Source organism: Calidris pugnax, unplaced genomic scaffold (genome assembly GCF_001431845.1).
Source record: "Calidris pugnax isolate Ruff unplaced genomic scaffold, ASM143184v1 scaffold21, whole genome shotgun sequence".
Classification (NCBI taxonomy): domain Eukaryota; kingdom Metazoa; phylum Chordata; class Aves; order Charadriiformes; family Scolopacidae; genus Calidris; species Calidris pugnax.
In genome coordinates, this window is record NW_015090770.1 from 5,466,691 (window position 1) to 5,479,996 (window position 13,306).

Consider the following 13,306-nt stretch of genomic DNA (forward strand, 5'->3'; position numbering starts at 1 on the left):
TACTAGATTCATTTTTTAAATTATATGGAGGAACAGCAACATTCTTACAGACACACTGCCCAGGCAGGAGAAGAAAGCACTTCTGGAAAAGGAATGATGAGTACAAAATACAGTAAATTAAGTGGTCAGGGAAGAATTTTGTCCAAATTTAGGACAAATTATGCACCTGATCTACAAACAGGGCATAAGAAACCTCAACCAGTTTGAAACAATGTTCAATAAAAGGGATTACATGATAGGGTGGAGCTATGAAACACAGTGTACTGTATCAAGCAATAAAGTCTTTGTTGCTCCATAGCAATAGAGCAGTTTAATACCTCCATGCTTCGGGTTTCTGGCAACTACTTGCAAGAGCTGGGAAGACTGTTTCTTTCCCAGCGTTCCCCAATTCTCTTATCTGTTTCTTTCCTGTTTCTCCTTTCTGCATTCAAAACAAACAACAGATGTTTTTCTCCTTTCCACCAGTACATTGGAGATTGACTACTTAAGAGCAGCAGTGCAAGGGGGATGGATATTACCCACAACGGTTTCAAGAAAAACATGAGGTGTCTGGTTTGTATTGCTTACTGTCATAAGCTGGGTTTCATAAAGAAGCAGAAAACCCACAAACCTAAAAATACATAGGAATGCTTGCTTTCAGGCAAATCTGAAAAGCCTTTTTTTGCCCCTTTACAGAACCAAGTTTCCCTTACAAAACCATGGTTTTTAAATGCCCATTATTATTTTTTCCACTCCAGCTTACGTACCAGTTAAATACCAGGCATCTGCAAGAACACAGGAAGGGACTAAGTGTGTTTCAGGAAGAAAACCATGTTTAATAAGCTTCAGACATTAGGCGTACAAATTATGCCAGCAACGTTCCATTATCTTGTTTCTGTAAATGCTGAACAGCCAGGGAAATTAAAAGAAGCTTCATGTTGCAGTGACAAAAATAAGATAGGTTTTGGTGTACCTATCAGTCAGTTGAAATGCAGACATTAGCATACTAACTTTGTGGATGCTTGAATGACATAAGTGTCAAGATGAAAGCAGCTGACTCAAATGCAATCTGAATTAGACAGAAGTGGTAAAAGGAAATGGGGAAGAACTTTGAGGAACCAACAGAAGGTCTGACTTCACTTCCTTTATCGTTTTAAAGATAATACCATGACAGCACTCAAATACAATTATCCTTAACGCATATAATTGCAAGTGACAACATCGAACACTAATGGAACTGCAGTTATGGCATTGTCTGTGCTACTAGTCTTGCTCCTCACCATGCTCTACCATGGAGGCATGGGGGACTCACTTCCCCCTCAACACCATTAAAATCTTTCTCAAGGTGCAGTGTAAGTTTCACCTGCATAGTCTTTCCACTTCTTATGTTAGGAGACGGAAGGACTAGAGACAAACCATGCTTCCCTACAAAGGAACTACAAAGATGATATGGGGCCTGGAGCATCTCTCTTATGAGGGAAGGCTGAGGGACTTGGGTCTTTTTAGTCTGGAAAAGCAAAGACTGAGGGGGGATCAGATCAACACCTATAAATACTTAAAGGGAGGGTGTCAAGAGGATGGGGCCAGCCTTTTTTCAGTGGTGCCCAGTGACAGGACAAGAAGAAATGGGCACAAACTTGACCATAAGAAGTTCCATCTAAACATGAGGAGGAACTTCTTCACTTTGAGGGTGGCAGAGCCCTGGAACAGGCTGCCCAGAGAGGTGGTGGAGTCTCCTTCTTTGGAGACATTCACAACCCGCCTGGACACGTTCTTGTGCAACCTACTCTGGGTGGACTTGCTCTGGCAGGGGGGTTGGACTAGATGATCTCCAGAGGTCCCTTCCAGTCCCATAGCATTCTGTGATTCCCTGCCTCTCTACCTACCTGAAATGTTTCTCAAGTGCCAAAACAGGCACACACCACCAGCACCTATGCATGCAATAAGGTAGATGAGGATGGGACTACTGGTCTGCATCTCACAGTAACCGGAGGGGTGGGTGACAAGTCTCAGCACCAGCTAATTCACAAGATGAAATTCCAACAAGCAGTTCCTAACACCACCACATCCTCCTCACACAGAACCAAGCTGACTGGTAAACAGGAATTAGGGGATTGGGAGGGTGGCAGAAAGCTATTGCCACCTAAAAGCCCCTGCTGGTAACTTGACTTTGTTTTTCAAACTATCAGCAACAGTGAAAACTAGAATATTAATGCAGAAAAAAAAACATTAATCTGTGAGTACCCTCCTGAGAACCAGAACTTTCCACCCAAGGTGATAACAATATACTATTTACCTGACAGAAACTGCACATAAGAGCTGCCCAAAAGCCACAGTGCTCAAGAGGTCCATTTATAATGCAGTAAGCACTACTGAACACAGAGTGCTGTATTTCATGTCACAACATCTTGTTATCAGTTTCAGGCTGTTTCAACAGAAAAGCATCACTGATTTTCTAAAGCTTCTAGTGTGCTGAAACAACCTCCTTCAAGACCATCTCACTTTCTATAACTCACCTAAAAACTTCAGGATCAAAATGACTGTTACAGCCAACATAGCATGAGGTGTAACGCGAATACTAAAAGCTGGAAGTACTTCCAAGATGATGCTGTGCTGTTGCAGGTTGGTTACTTCTATGGTCATTATACTTGGGAAATTGAGAAATTTCAGAGGAGAGGATATGCTCCACATTGTATGAGTTGAACGGACAAAAATTAACCCAACTCCTCCAGTCTTTAGATTTCTTTTATATTTTCTTTACAATACAGGAATAAGAGACTGCCCTTAACATTTGGTTGACCTTTGAGGAGAAATCCACCAGGGAATATTTCACTGACAATCTTTGCACAGAGCTGAACATGCAAATTAACATGAATAGAGCTTCACAGAAAAGATAAAAATTACACTGTTTCGGAACGCTGAATGTAAATACATCATTTTCAAATGAAACTGTCAAACATCTTGTTGTGGTGGTAAAAACCAAATCACTATGCAAAATGATAATACAAGAAAAGTCAATTGTATGTTTCTAATAATAAATGCTCTTGTGGCTTTTGAAGTCACAAAAAACTCTTGGCTGAATTGAAGCATTGATTTCTGTAGTTATTTATGTGCAGTTCCTATTAGAATTCTATTGAATTCCTTGAATGGTGAATGGAAGTGCTTTTGAAAACACACACAAAAACTGTTAAACAAGGGACAAAATAAATGGAAAGCCTAGTGTTGCCAAAAAAAGTTTAAAAAGTCAACAGAACATTTCAACATTTTTTTTTTTAAGTGCAAGCATGTACCGCACTGTTTGGCAGAAATTATTGTCTATTACAAAAACAATATACAAAATACATTTCCCTATCCCTCCTGAAGGGGAAACATGAACATTGGTGTTTGCTTCTCAACTGTCATTTAAAAAAACTCTTGGGATACTCTTCAAATACATTCTATAGTAAAACAGGGATTTACTGTTACAGAATTTTAAAATGTTATCACTCCATCCTTTTGCCCCCTACACACAAATAGGAAGGCATTTTATTTAGCATGTGTGCACATACATCTAAAGTGTACAATATATGTTAATTATATTATGGACACTAAACACGCTTCTGAAAAGGTAATTCCCTACCGATTTTAGGCCACATTAGTTAATATAGTTATTACAAATACATATATTGTAAAACATTCTCTCCTAGTGCTGGAAGTGCACTGAAGTCTTGAGATCTGGGTCACTAATGCCCTCATTCATATGCATTCATTCATGTTTATGCCATGCTTAATACACTTTAGAGCATTTGCAGGGCAACTGGATATCCCACCAACACTGGAAGGAGACAAGTCTGTTACCTGACAAGGAACCCTACCCCAACCTCAAAACCCAATTTGTTTTCTATTAATTGTACATAGCAAAGTGGGCTTCAAGCCCGTTCCCATACTTAGGAAGCTACAATAAAAATAACACTAATTTGTTTTAGTAATCATTATTCCACTTTTTTTCTTAATTTTAAATTAGACAAAATATAAACAGCAACTAGGAAAGGCATCTCTTCCTTTCTGGAGTTATGTATTAAAGTCTGTCAATGGAATAAGTCTTAACATTAAAAGTTATTAGAATAAGGATATCTACACATTGCCAAAAGGTTTTTATTATAGTTACATAAGTCCAGAAAGCAGATTTTTAGAATGTGGCTTTCTGTTTACAGCAGAAAAATAATAGCATTAAGAAGTTTTGCTTCAGAACTTCTGTATCAGTCTATCTTTATTTTCACTGAAGATCACAGATGTTTTCTCATAAACTTAGAGTGGAAAGTAATGAACACTTCCAAAAAAAAAAAAACCAAAAAAAACCAACTACACTACAAAGTGCTCTTCTCTTTAACAACTTAAGTAGTCAGTAACTTATTTTGAAGCAACTTAAAAGTATTATAATAGCACCACTTGGTACACATGAGGATTCACTTTTTCTTTTTTCCCCACTTACTCATAGCACAGTAATTCTGCTGTACTATGGTAACTGCTTCAATTTGGGGGAATCCAGTGCCCATTTGCAGTTACAGATTTTTCTCCATAATATGATGATATGATTTGCTATCACACACTGCCCTCAGATGAGGGATGGATCTCTGGTGATATAACACATCCCAGCGTATTGTACACAACTGCTAGAGCACACACAATTGTCACAGGACACCAGGTGCAGCAGAATGCAAAATATATTCAGAACGAACATGAAAGACTTCAATTTAAAATGCCTTTTGCAAGATACCAGAGTAACTACAATCATTTCCCAGAACAGTTAGGATTAATCTGTTTGTCTGGAAGATACAGCAAAAAACATACTGTAAAGCAGTGGATTGAAAAATGCTTACATCAGTGTAATTTAGAGAGAAAGGAGAGATTTGACAAAGTAGCTTTATTGGCAATACTAAGTTCTATTCAAAGGTGGCTAAATGTTAGCTGAAGTTTCAGATGTTAATCAGGTTTTTCTTTCAAGCTACTCTCTCACATACATTTCATTAGTATAATTCCTACAAAGCACTTTTATTTCTGTTTTCTCAGGACTGCGTATGTGTTTTCAATGCCAAAGAAATTATTATCTACATCACCCTTATTCAGAGAGGGATGCTTTTTATGAAAATCCTTCTGCAGAAAACATCTAGCATTAATGAGCTGCACATACAGCTTTCCTGTAAAAGGAGGGAGAACATATGTAATGGGGGGTGGGGGTGGCGTGCAGGACCAGGATCATATAAAAAGGAAGCAATGCTTCTGCTGGTAACTACAACTGAGTCTTTTAATTGCTTACTTCGGTTTTATTAAATAGCTTACAGCTATCTAGAGAATTTCTAATCTTTCCTTTAATTAATCTCAAGAATGAAGCTCTCCTGTAGGAATTACCTCTTAGAGGACTTTTTGTTAGTTGATAATTTTCAGTCTACTTTCTAGGCTTCTGGAGAGGAATTCTGTTCTAAGTTTAACTGTATATATCCTTAGTAGGTACCCATGCCACATTTTCTTATTTTATCTCTCTCTGCCTTCTAAGCGGCATGTTTTTGGAAGCAGAGATATTTTAATTAAGATATTTATTACATCTATTATTCAATTAAATAAAATTTACTTAACTGTTGCAAAATTCGAAAATAATCTTGTTCCTGCAAGCACAGGGACCGTGAAAAGTCAAAAATGGCTTTAGAAAAAGAACCCAGAGAGCATTCACCGCATTCTGCCCCTCCCCAGACACACACTCACACCAAGTCACTTCCCCCAGCAGATCTAAGAGCTGTAGAACAAAGAACTCAAATCTATACCAGGAGTTAAGGGAAAAGACAATATCGCTAATGCCTTAAGTCTCTAAAGTAATAACATATCAGTTAAGTGAAGATGCCAAAAAAACTGTAAGCAGATCACACCACACAGAAAAGCAAAGTTTTCCTGACAAAGACCTCCAAAATGAAATTATTTCCTTAGTCGCAAATAGGAAGATCTGATGGGTTAAAAACAAGCCACTTCCAAACTGAGTAGTTTATGAATTTGACTTTTATGGTATATTTTAATTCATGATAAAATTAAAGTAGAAGCAAAATATTATGGTGAAGGGTTAAAAAAGTAAAGTAAAAAACTCTTACCACAATTAATGTTCTGTCCCTCCTTACCTAGTTGCACATATAGTGAACTTGAGAAAAAGATGCTAGATACTCAACTAGAAGCAACTGTTAGCTCTGTACTGAAACATCTAAATCGGTAGTTTAACTCAAGCTCACAGAAAACAAGTGAGGCAAAACCCATCCAATTAATTTGTAGGTAGAAGCCCATAATATAGAGACTGATCTATTTGTTCCATTGTAATACCACTTCTGTATTCTACTTTCCCCCTCCTATGGTTGGAAGTACCACAGTTATTTCAGCAGAAGCTTCCCATGCTGATAGTGAACAACAACAAAATAAAAAAGCAAAACCAAACAAAAACCAACGACCAAAAACCATATTCACCTTTGCTTCTTAATTATGTTTCTCAAAACCTTATATGTTCTCTAATCACTACAGGGCAGCTGTCAATTTCTTCTTCCCCCTATTCTCCACCCAGACTCAGACAAAGGTGACGCATCCCTTCAGTTTTAAAGAGGTAGCCACATTTTAATCTTCCAAATAACCCCTTTTTCATAGACATTACATCTGGAATGTCCTTCCAAACATTAGATTTCAAGAGATTGGCTCCACAGAAAGCAGGTGCATTCAGATGAGCTAACAGGATGCAGTATCTTCTCAGAGTCAACACACAGGCCTAAAACATAGTAAGTGGGGAATTACTTGCAGATTAGGGTTCCCAAGACTCACTCATAGCCTCATTTGCACTCAAGTACTAAAAACAGACTGTGGCATCAATCGTAACAGCAGCCTGCCTCCCAAAAAAAGCCAAGAACCTCTTCCAAGGAAAGCCTTAATAGCAGCTCACAGTTTGGAGGTTACAGGCCACAGTGATTTAAAACTCAAATGCCAAGGTCTATAAAATTTTATTTTTAAGAAGTCAATCTACTTGGTACACATCCCTTCTCCTGAAGTATACTTTTTCTAAATAGGGTCACTATGTAAAGCATTCAAGAACTGGTACTGAGGCTATATGCAGTTTAGAGACACAATACGAAGCTGGCGTACACAATGCACATACACCATCCACATGCAAATAAAACAACTTACAGTGCAGCACACTGGTCATCAGCACTGGTCATCTTTAACCCTATTCACACATCAGAAGACAAAAATATGTCTCCTTACATTTTTAGATGTCACTAAAAGCTTGTTGCAAGTATCAAGACAGACAAATGCTAAGTGACGTGCTAATTTTAACTCTCTCCAACTCTCTGAATTCGCTGACAAGGTTTGTGGTAAAAAAACCCTAAACCCAGTTTTACTATGTGATTTTCCTCCAAAATAATTGTCATTTTTTTTGTTTGGGTTTGTTGGAGTTTTTTGTTGTTTGGTTTTTCAGGTGGTTTTTTGGGGGAGTGGAGGGGAGGGGGTGGTTTTAAGTAAAGGCATTGAATCACAGTTGTAAGACATAGGAAGCATCTTTTTCTGTCCTGAGTGAAATACATCCCCGTTCGGGATTTTTTTTTTTTTTTGTTCAAATCAGTTAAGATACAAGCTTTAAGTTACAAAGAACACGTTTCTCAACTTGACATGGCTCAGTAAAATACATGGCAAAGCATCATCAAGAAATTATCTGTTCATCCAGGCAAAACTGTGCTAACCTGGGAGTTCAGAGTGCATTATTAGCAACAGCTGTCCTTCCACTGACTGGTATATTTCTAAGTGCTCTTATTGAAAAGGTGCTCATTCCTCTACCTAAAGGACAGAGAAATTAACAATATTTCTATTCAAAGTTGAGAAAACTATGAAGTTAGTTCAGCATTGTATCTCTATTGGCACAGACAAGAGGGAGCACAAGTCTCTGGTATGTTACACTTGATTCTCTTCTTTTAAAAACACAGCTTTTCAGTGTATCAAAACCACTTGCTTGACTCTTTCACAAATACCACCTTCCACTTCGAAAAGAAAACACAGAAATCTTGCTTGTTAACCTTCTTCCAAGACAAAGTATGTTAGCACATCTCTCTGAGACAAAGGAGCCACAGCAGGCTCTTATCTTTTACCAGCTGCTGCTTTGGTTTACATGGAGAGCTCTCTGCTGCAGCTACAGCTTCGGTTTCTGGTTTTAAACCTGATGCCATTTAAGAAAAGAAAAAAAAATATAACAAACTGAAAAAATTATAAGACGTAGATAATTTTCTCATCTGAGAAAACATTTTTTATGTAGCTTTGATTGCACTCAACAGACACTTAGTTTCAGTGCAGTACTGATATAATGTGTTTCTCATTTCTGTCTTTTGCAACAGACACAGAATACTGTTTGGGGGGTTGGCTGGTGGAGTGTTGTTTTTTTTTTGTAGGGCACAAATGCAAAAACTGGCCAAAGGACTCAGGAAAAGCTAAAGCCCACTCAACTGTCTTCAAAATTAACATCCTTTCAGAATCAAAATAAGTGAGGATCATTTGTTTAACCCAAACAGTTAATGGGCATAAAACCAAAACAATTTACATTGTTACTCATAATAAATACCAAAAAAGAGCTTACACTTAAATGAATTTTTTAATCAGTTTGTGAAAAATTATCAAAGTAGCAAAATTATATGCAACTAAGGTGTCCAGGCTGGAACATCATCCCAAAAAACCTGCCAGCTAGAACACGGTTTTTAGCCTTTAATGCCAGATATTTAGCAAATTTCAGTTTAAAACATAAATCCCAAATTGATAAGAGAACTGAATGCATCTTCCTTTAATCTGATCTACACCATTCTAATTAAAAAAAAGTCCAAGTATGAAAATGTTAATCTTTAGCAGCACTACATTTGATTTTCATTTGAAGATTTGGGCTTTTGGTCGTGCAGAATAATTCAGTCATTATTCTCTCAGCTAGTTACCCTGCAGAAGATAAGGAATACCCAGAAAGGCAACGTAAGAACACACATGCCACAGGAAGTGGATTATCAATTTTTCCCCTCTTAAATCTTATGGATGGCCTGAAAGCTCTTAAGTGGCAACTTCATTCCCCACTCAGTGAAAATATTTCCCAGAGCATTCTTCATTACAGATCATAAGTACTCATAATTAAACGACTGTTTATTTTTAAATGGATATTAGCCATTTCCCCCTTCCTCATGTAACTGTAGAGATGGCAGTATCTCATAAACCACACAAATGGAATTGCATTTATCATCCAACAGTCGCCTTATAACTTGTCCAAAAAGTAATTGTAGTGTGAGACAACGAAGTGTGCCAAGAGAGGTCTAATTGCATCACCCTACCAAGTCTTTTTTGAAGGTGCAGAAGCTGAGAAAGGAGAAGCTGGTTCAACTCTCGCAATTCAAACAAAAATTCATCTACTTTTGCCCATCTGATCTCCCGGAGTAACTATGTGAATATCAGCTGTAATGTTCTGTAGCGTGTACTGGGACACCATGTGTACAATCAGCACAGACTTCAGCACGCTGTAACCCAGATGACCATAAAAAGACCATATTCTTGTAACCTACATCTGGACATCTAATTCTGGTATGTCGACACGTCAATAAAGCTTCTCTGAACACATCAGCTACTGCAAACTTGGAAGTAATTTATTTTGTACGTGACGAATAGCAATAGTTTTCTAATAATTCTGAAATTCTCCAAAATAAGAATGGAGATTTTGAATATGTACCCGCACATATGTTATTCTGTGTAGGCTTTCAAAAGCCTACATAAAACTATTTTTGTGCTAATTCAATGGGTTATAAGTCCTCAAGGAAAAACAGCCTCTGTTCCCAAACAAGCATGTATGAACAGCTGGCCCAGACGGCAAAGACCTGCTGTTGTATTACCAGGCCACTCTTCAGCTCTTTCGGTTTTTCCCCCTGCTCGGGCCATCCTCCCCTCCCCTTTTTCTTCCACCTTCACAGTTCGCTCTTTCCACTACAAACAATTCCATATTATATGCACACACAAACCATTTTTGCAGTTGTTTAGGCTGGAGCACAATAAAACCCATGAGAATTTTGTCTGGCCATTTTACAAAAAGTGACAGCACAAGAGTGAAAGTGTGGTATTAAAAAAAAAAAAAAAGCACAGTCAACCATCTGCTGAAAGATTCTCTTGTTTGACCATTTTTATAATTGGTGAGAATGGAAGCGAGGTGACACAAAAACAGGATGTGAAGGCATGGGATTCATGTGATCTTGTACCCAATTTAAACCCAAACTGAGGGGGGGCAGGGCAGGACAAGGCAGAATCATGATTTATCAGAGGGTCTAACTAATGGTAGGATGAAAACCTAAGACGACAGACCACAGAAACATGCTATTTATCAATTTTAGAAAAATAATCTAACATTGACTTCAACAACAAAAAAGCATGCATGTACCTACTACATGTTTTAATTAAGTTTTGCTCAGAATTTTTAATCCATAATTTTCAGAAGACACTTAGCCCAACCCATTTACCTCGTCCAAAGATCTAAACCGCCATGAGGAAGCCATTCCCTCTTCCCCTGTGTACAGGTTAGCTTACAGGACTAAGTGAACCATCTGAGTATCTTCCCCTCCAGCACATTCAAACTTGTAACTTCCACCCAGTTCTACAGAATATGCTTGTAGAGCATGCACTCTACTTTTTATATATGAGCATAAATCAATGTACAAAACATCCACGTACGTTCAACAAGCCATTCATAAAACAACCCACCAGGGATAACAAGATCCTACTGACACAAAACCCCACAAATGCTTATCAGGACCTTTCGGCAGCACTAAGTTACAATATGAAAGCAATTTCAAGAAATCCCCTCTTTTTCACAAAATAATCATGTCACACACCATTTTATTAGGCTGTTACTCTGGCCTGAACCCTGCAGCTCTTTGCGCACGCAGCCGATATGACACACCACACAAACACAAAGGCCGACAACAAAACGTACAAAACATTCACAGGCAGCAAATGCTCATGATAAACATTGGCCCAGTGTCTACAGAAGGAATGTTTGAGCTCCAGTTCCTGCAGAGTTTTGTGTAGGTGGATCCCTCTGCCCAAACAGGGGTCACTGCAGGATCAGAGCCAAAATGATGTATGCTGGGTATTAACTTACCAGATAATCCCCAATATGCCAATGGCAATAACACGTAAATAGTACTCCACGAACTCTGTTCATCAATGGAGCTCGTCCACTCCATAGAGCAATTAGCACTACTTCGAAGATTACAGGATTTTGCTTTTATTCATGTTTTACGAATGTAGCAGCTAATAATAAATTGATTCTAGCCACGGAAAAACAGTGTAGGTTTAGCTTTCCTGCTGCTACACTGTAAGTATACCCAACCCTGAAAGTATTTTTAGCAAGGGTGTTCAATCAATACTGCTATGTACAACCCAAATTAGACATTAGCAGGACAACAGAATTGTAAAGCGTGGCAACAAACAATACTTTTCAGGGGAATTTTTACTGAACAAGAAATAAACATCAAACTAAACCCTAAGCAGCCGAACCTGATTCCAAACAAACTTAACTGCAAAAAGAAGAAAAATGTACCAAAGGTAAAATATTCACACATTTCTGCTTTTGAGGAAAATGCATTTCTATTTCAATGTTCAATCTAACTTAAAAAACCTACAAATAAAAACATGAACACAATCTGCAAATACCCAGAAACTGTAATGCCAACAAAATTACCTCAAAAAATCAGACCACTGGTTACATTTCTGAGTTTATAAAACATAAACACGCCCGGGAAACATACAGACATACGCTTACGTGTTTGTAAGCTTATCACCCAGAATCACATTTTATCAACATGGTGCAAGCCAGAGTCATGCCAATATGCAAAAACAACTTTTTAGGTCAGTGAAGCAAGAAATCCATTGTCAAGAAAATGGCATCCATAAGATTACGATACTGAATATTTTATGTTTAGGCAATGAACTGGAAAACTTTTCTATAATATACGTATCTAATAAGAAAATAGTTTTACCAATTCTCGTCTAACTCATTCTTGTATTCCTGCAACACATGTTTACAGCGTGACAAGCTCATAAATGTCTGCATGTGTGTGAACACACCAGAGGCTCCCAAGATTACAGGGCAGTTATTTGCCAACAACAAGCAGGCAAACATGTGCACTCACAAAACCCCCTTACCATTCACAGAGAGTTTAGCTCAGGGCAAGAGAAATGCCCTGTGGGTGAGAAAATGCATGTGCATACTGTAGTCTAACAATTATTCTTCAGCTGAGATCCATTAGCACTTCTGTAATACACAAATCACATAAATATTTTCTATCTCACAGTTAAAAAAAAAAAAATTGTAACAGGTTGGCCACACTGAAGTCCTGGAAGGGTATAAGTAGCAGCACAAAGTTCATTCACGTATATTTTGCATCTGAACGACCTATATTCTTTGAATAGGCAAGTGGTGGGAACGTTTCACCTACACTGGCAGCTACCTAGTTTTACCAACTAGCTCTTGGGAGATTTTTGCAAAGGGAAAAGACGTTATTCCTCTTCCAGCTGGTGCTGCAACAGTACACACGCGTTAACCCATCACCAGGTACACCCAAAGCCTCTGTCGCATATAGACACATGCGATTATACAAGCCTTCTGCTTGCGGGAGATACTAAAAATGTACCAGCGGAATGCAACGACAGCACTCAAACCCATTTTCCCTGCCCATAACCAGGGCAACCAGCACATGTGCCTAGAAAGCACAGGAACGCAAACTTTCATTATTTAACATACTAAAAAAAATAATAAATTAAAAAAAAAAAAAAAAAAATCCGTTTGGGGCGTTGAGCTGAGTTTACCACATTTTTACAGACCCCAAACAGCCCCCGACCTGCTGCCTACGAGCCCTCTCCGCGGGCCGGGGACCCCCCCACCCCCCCAAAACCCTTTGGCCAGAGCACAGGCGGCTCTCCTCTCTTTTGGGAGGAGGGGGCAGAAGGCGGGGGGACACACACACACACACACACACGACACCCACAGACACGGCCCCCCTCCACCAAAAGGGCTCTGGGCAGAGCCGCTCTCCGCCAGCGGCGACCTGTGCCCGGGGACCCCCCCACCCCCCCAAAACCCTTTGGCCAGAGCACAGGCGGCTCTCCTCTCTTTTGGGAGGAGGGGGCAGAAGGCGGGGGGACACACACACACACACACACACGACACCCACAGACACGGCCCCCCTCCACCAAAAGGGCTCTGGGCAGAGCCGCTCTCCGCCAGCGGCGACCTGTGCGCGGAGTTGCGGGGAGGGGGGAG

The 13,306-nt window shown here is 39.1% G+C and overlaps 1 protein-coding gene across 5 annotated transcripts in view; it reads right to left on the minus strand.

Annotated features, from left to right (window-relative positions):
- Window positions 1-11,782, minus strand: part of PTPN4 (protein tyrosine phosphatase, non-receptor type 4 (megakaryocyte)) — a 120,466-nt gene extending 108,684 nt beyond the window's left edge. Inside the window, exon 1 of one of the 5 annotated variants that reach the window (XR_001411683.1) lies at window positions 11,726-11,782. The gene's annotated coding sequence lies outside the window, so the exon portion shown is untranslated. The remainder of the gene's footprint in view (window positions 1-11,725) is intronic. The other 4 variants (XR_001411684.1, XM_014939629.1, XM_014939647.1 and 1 more) reach the window with 4 other exon arrangements.
- Window positions 11,783-13,306: the final 1,524 nt, after the last annotated feature.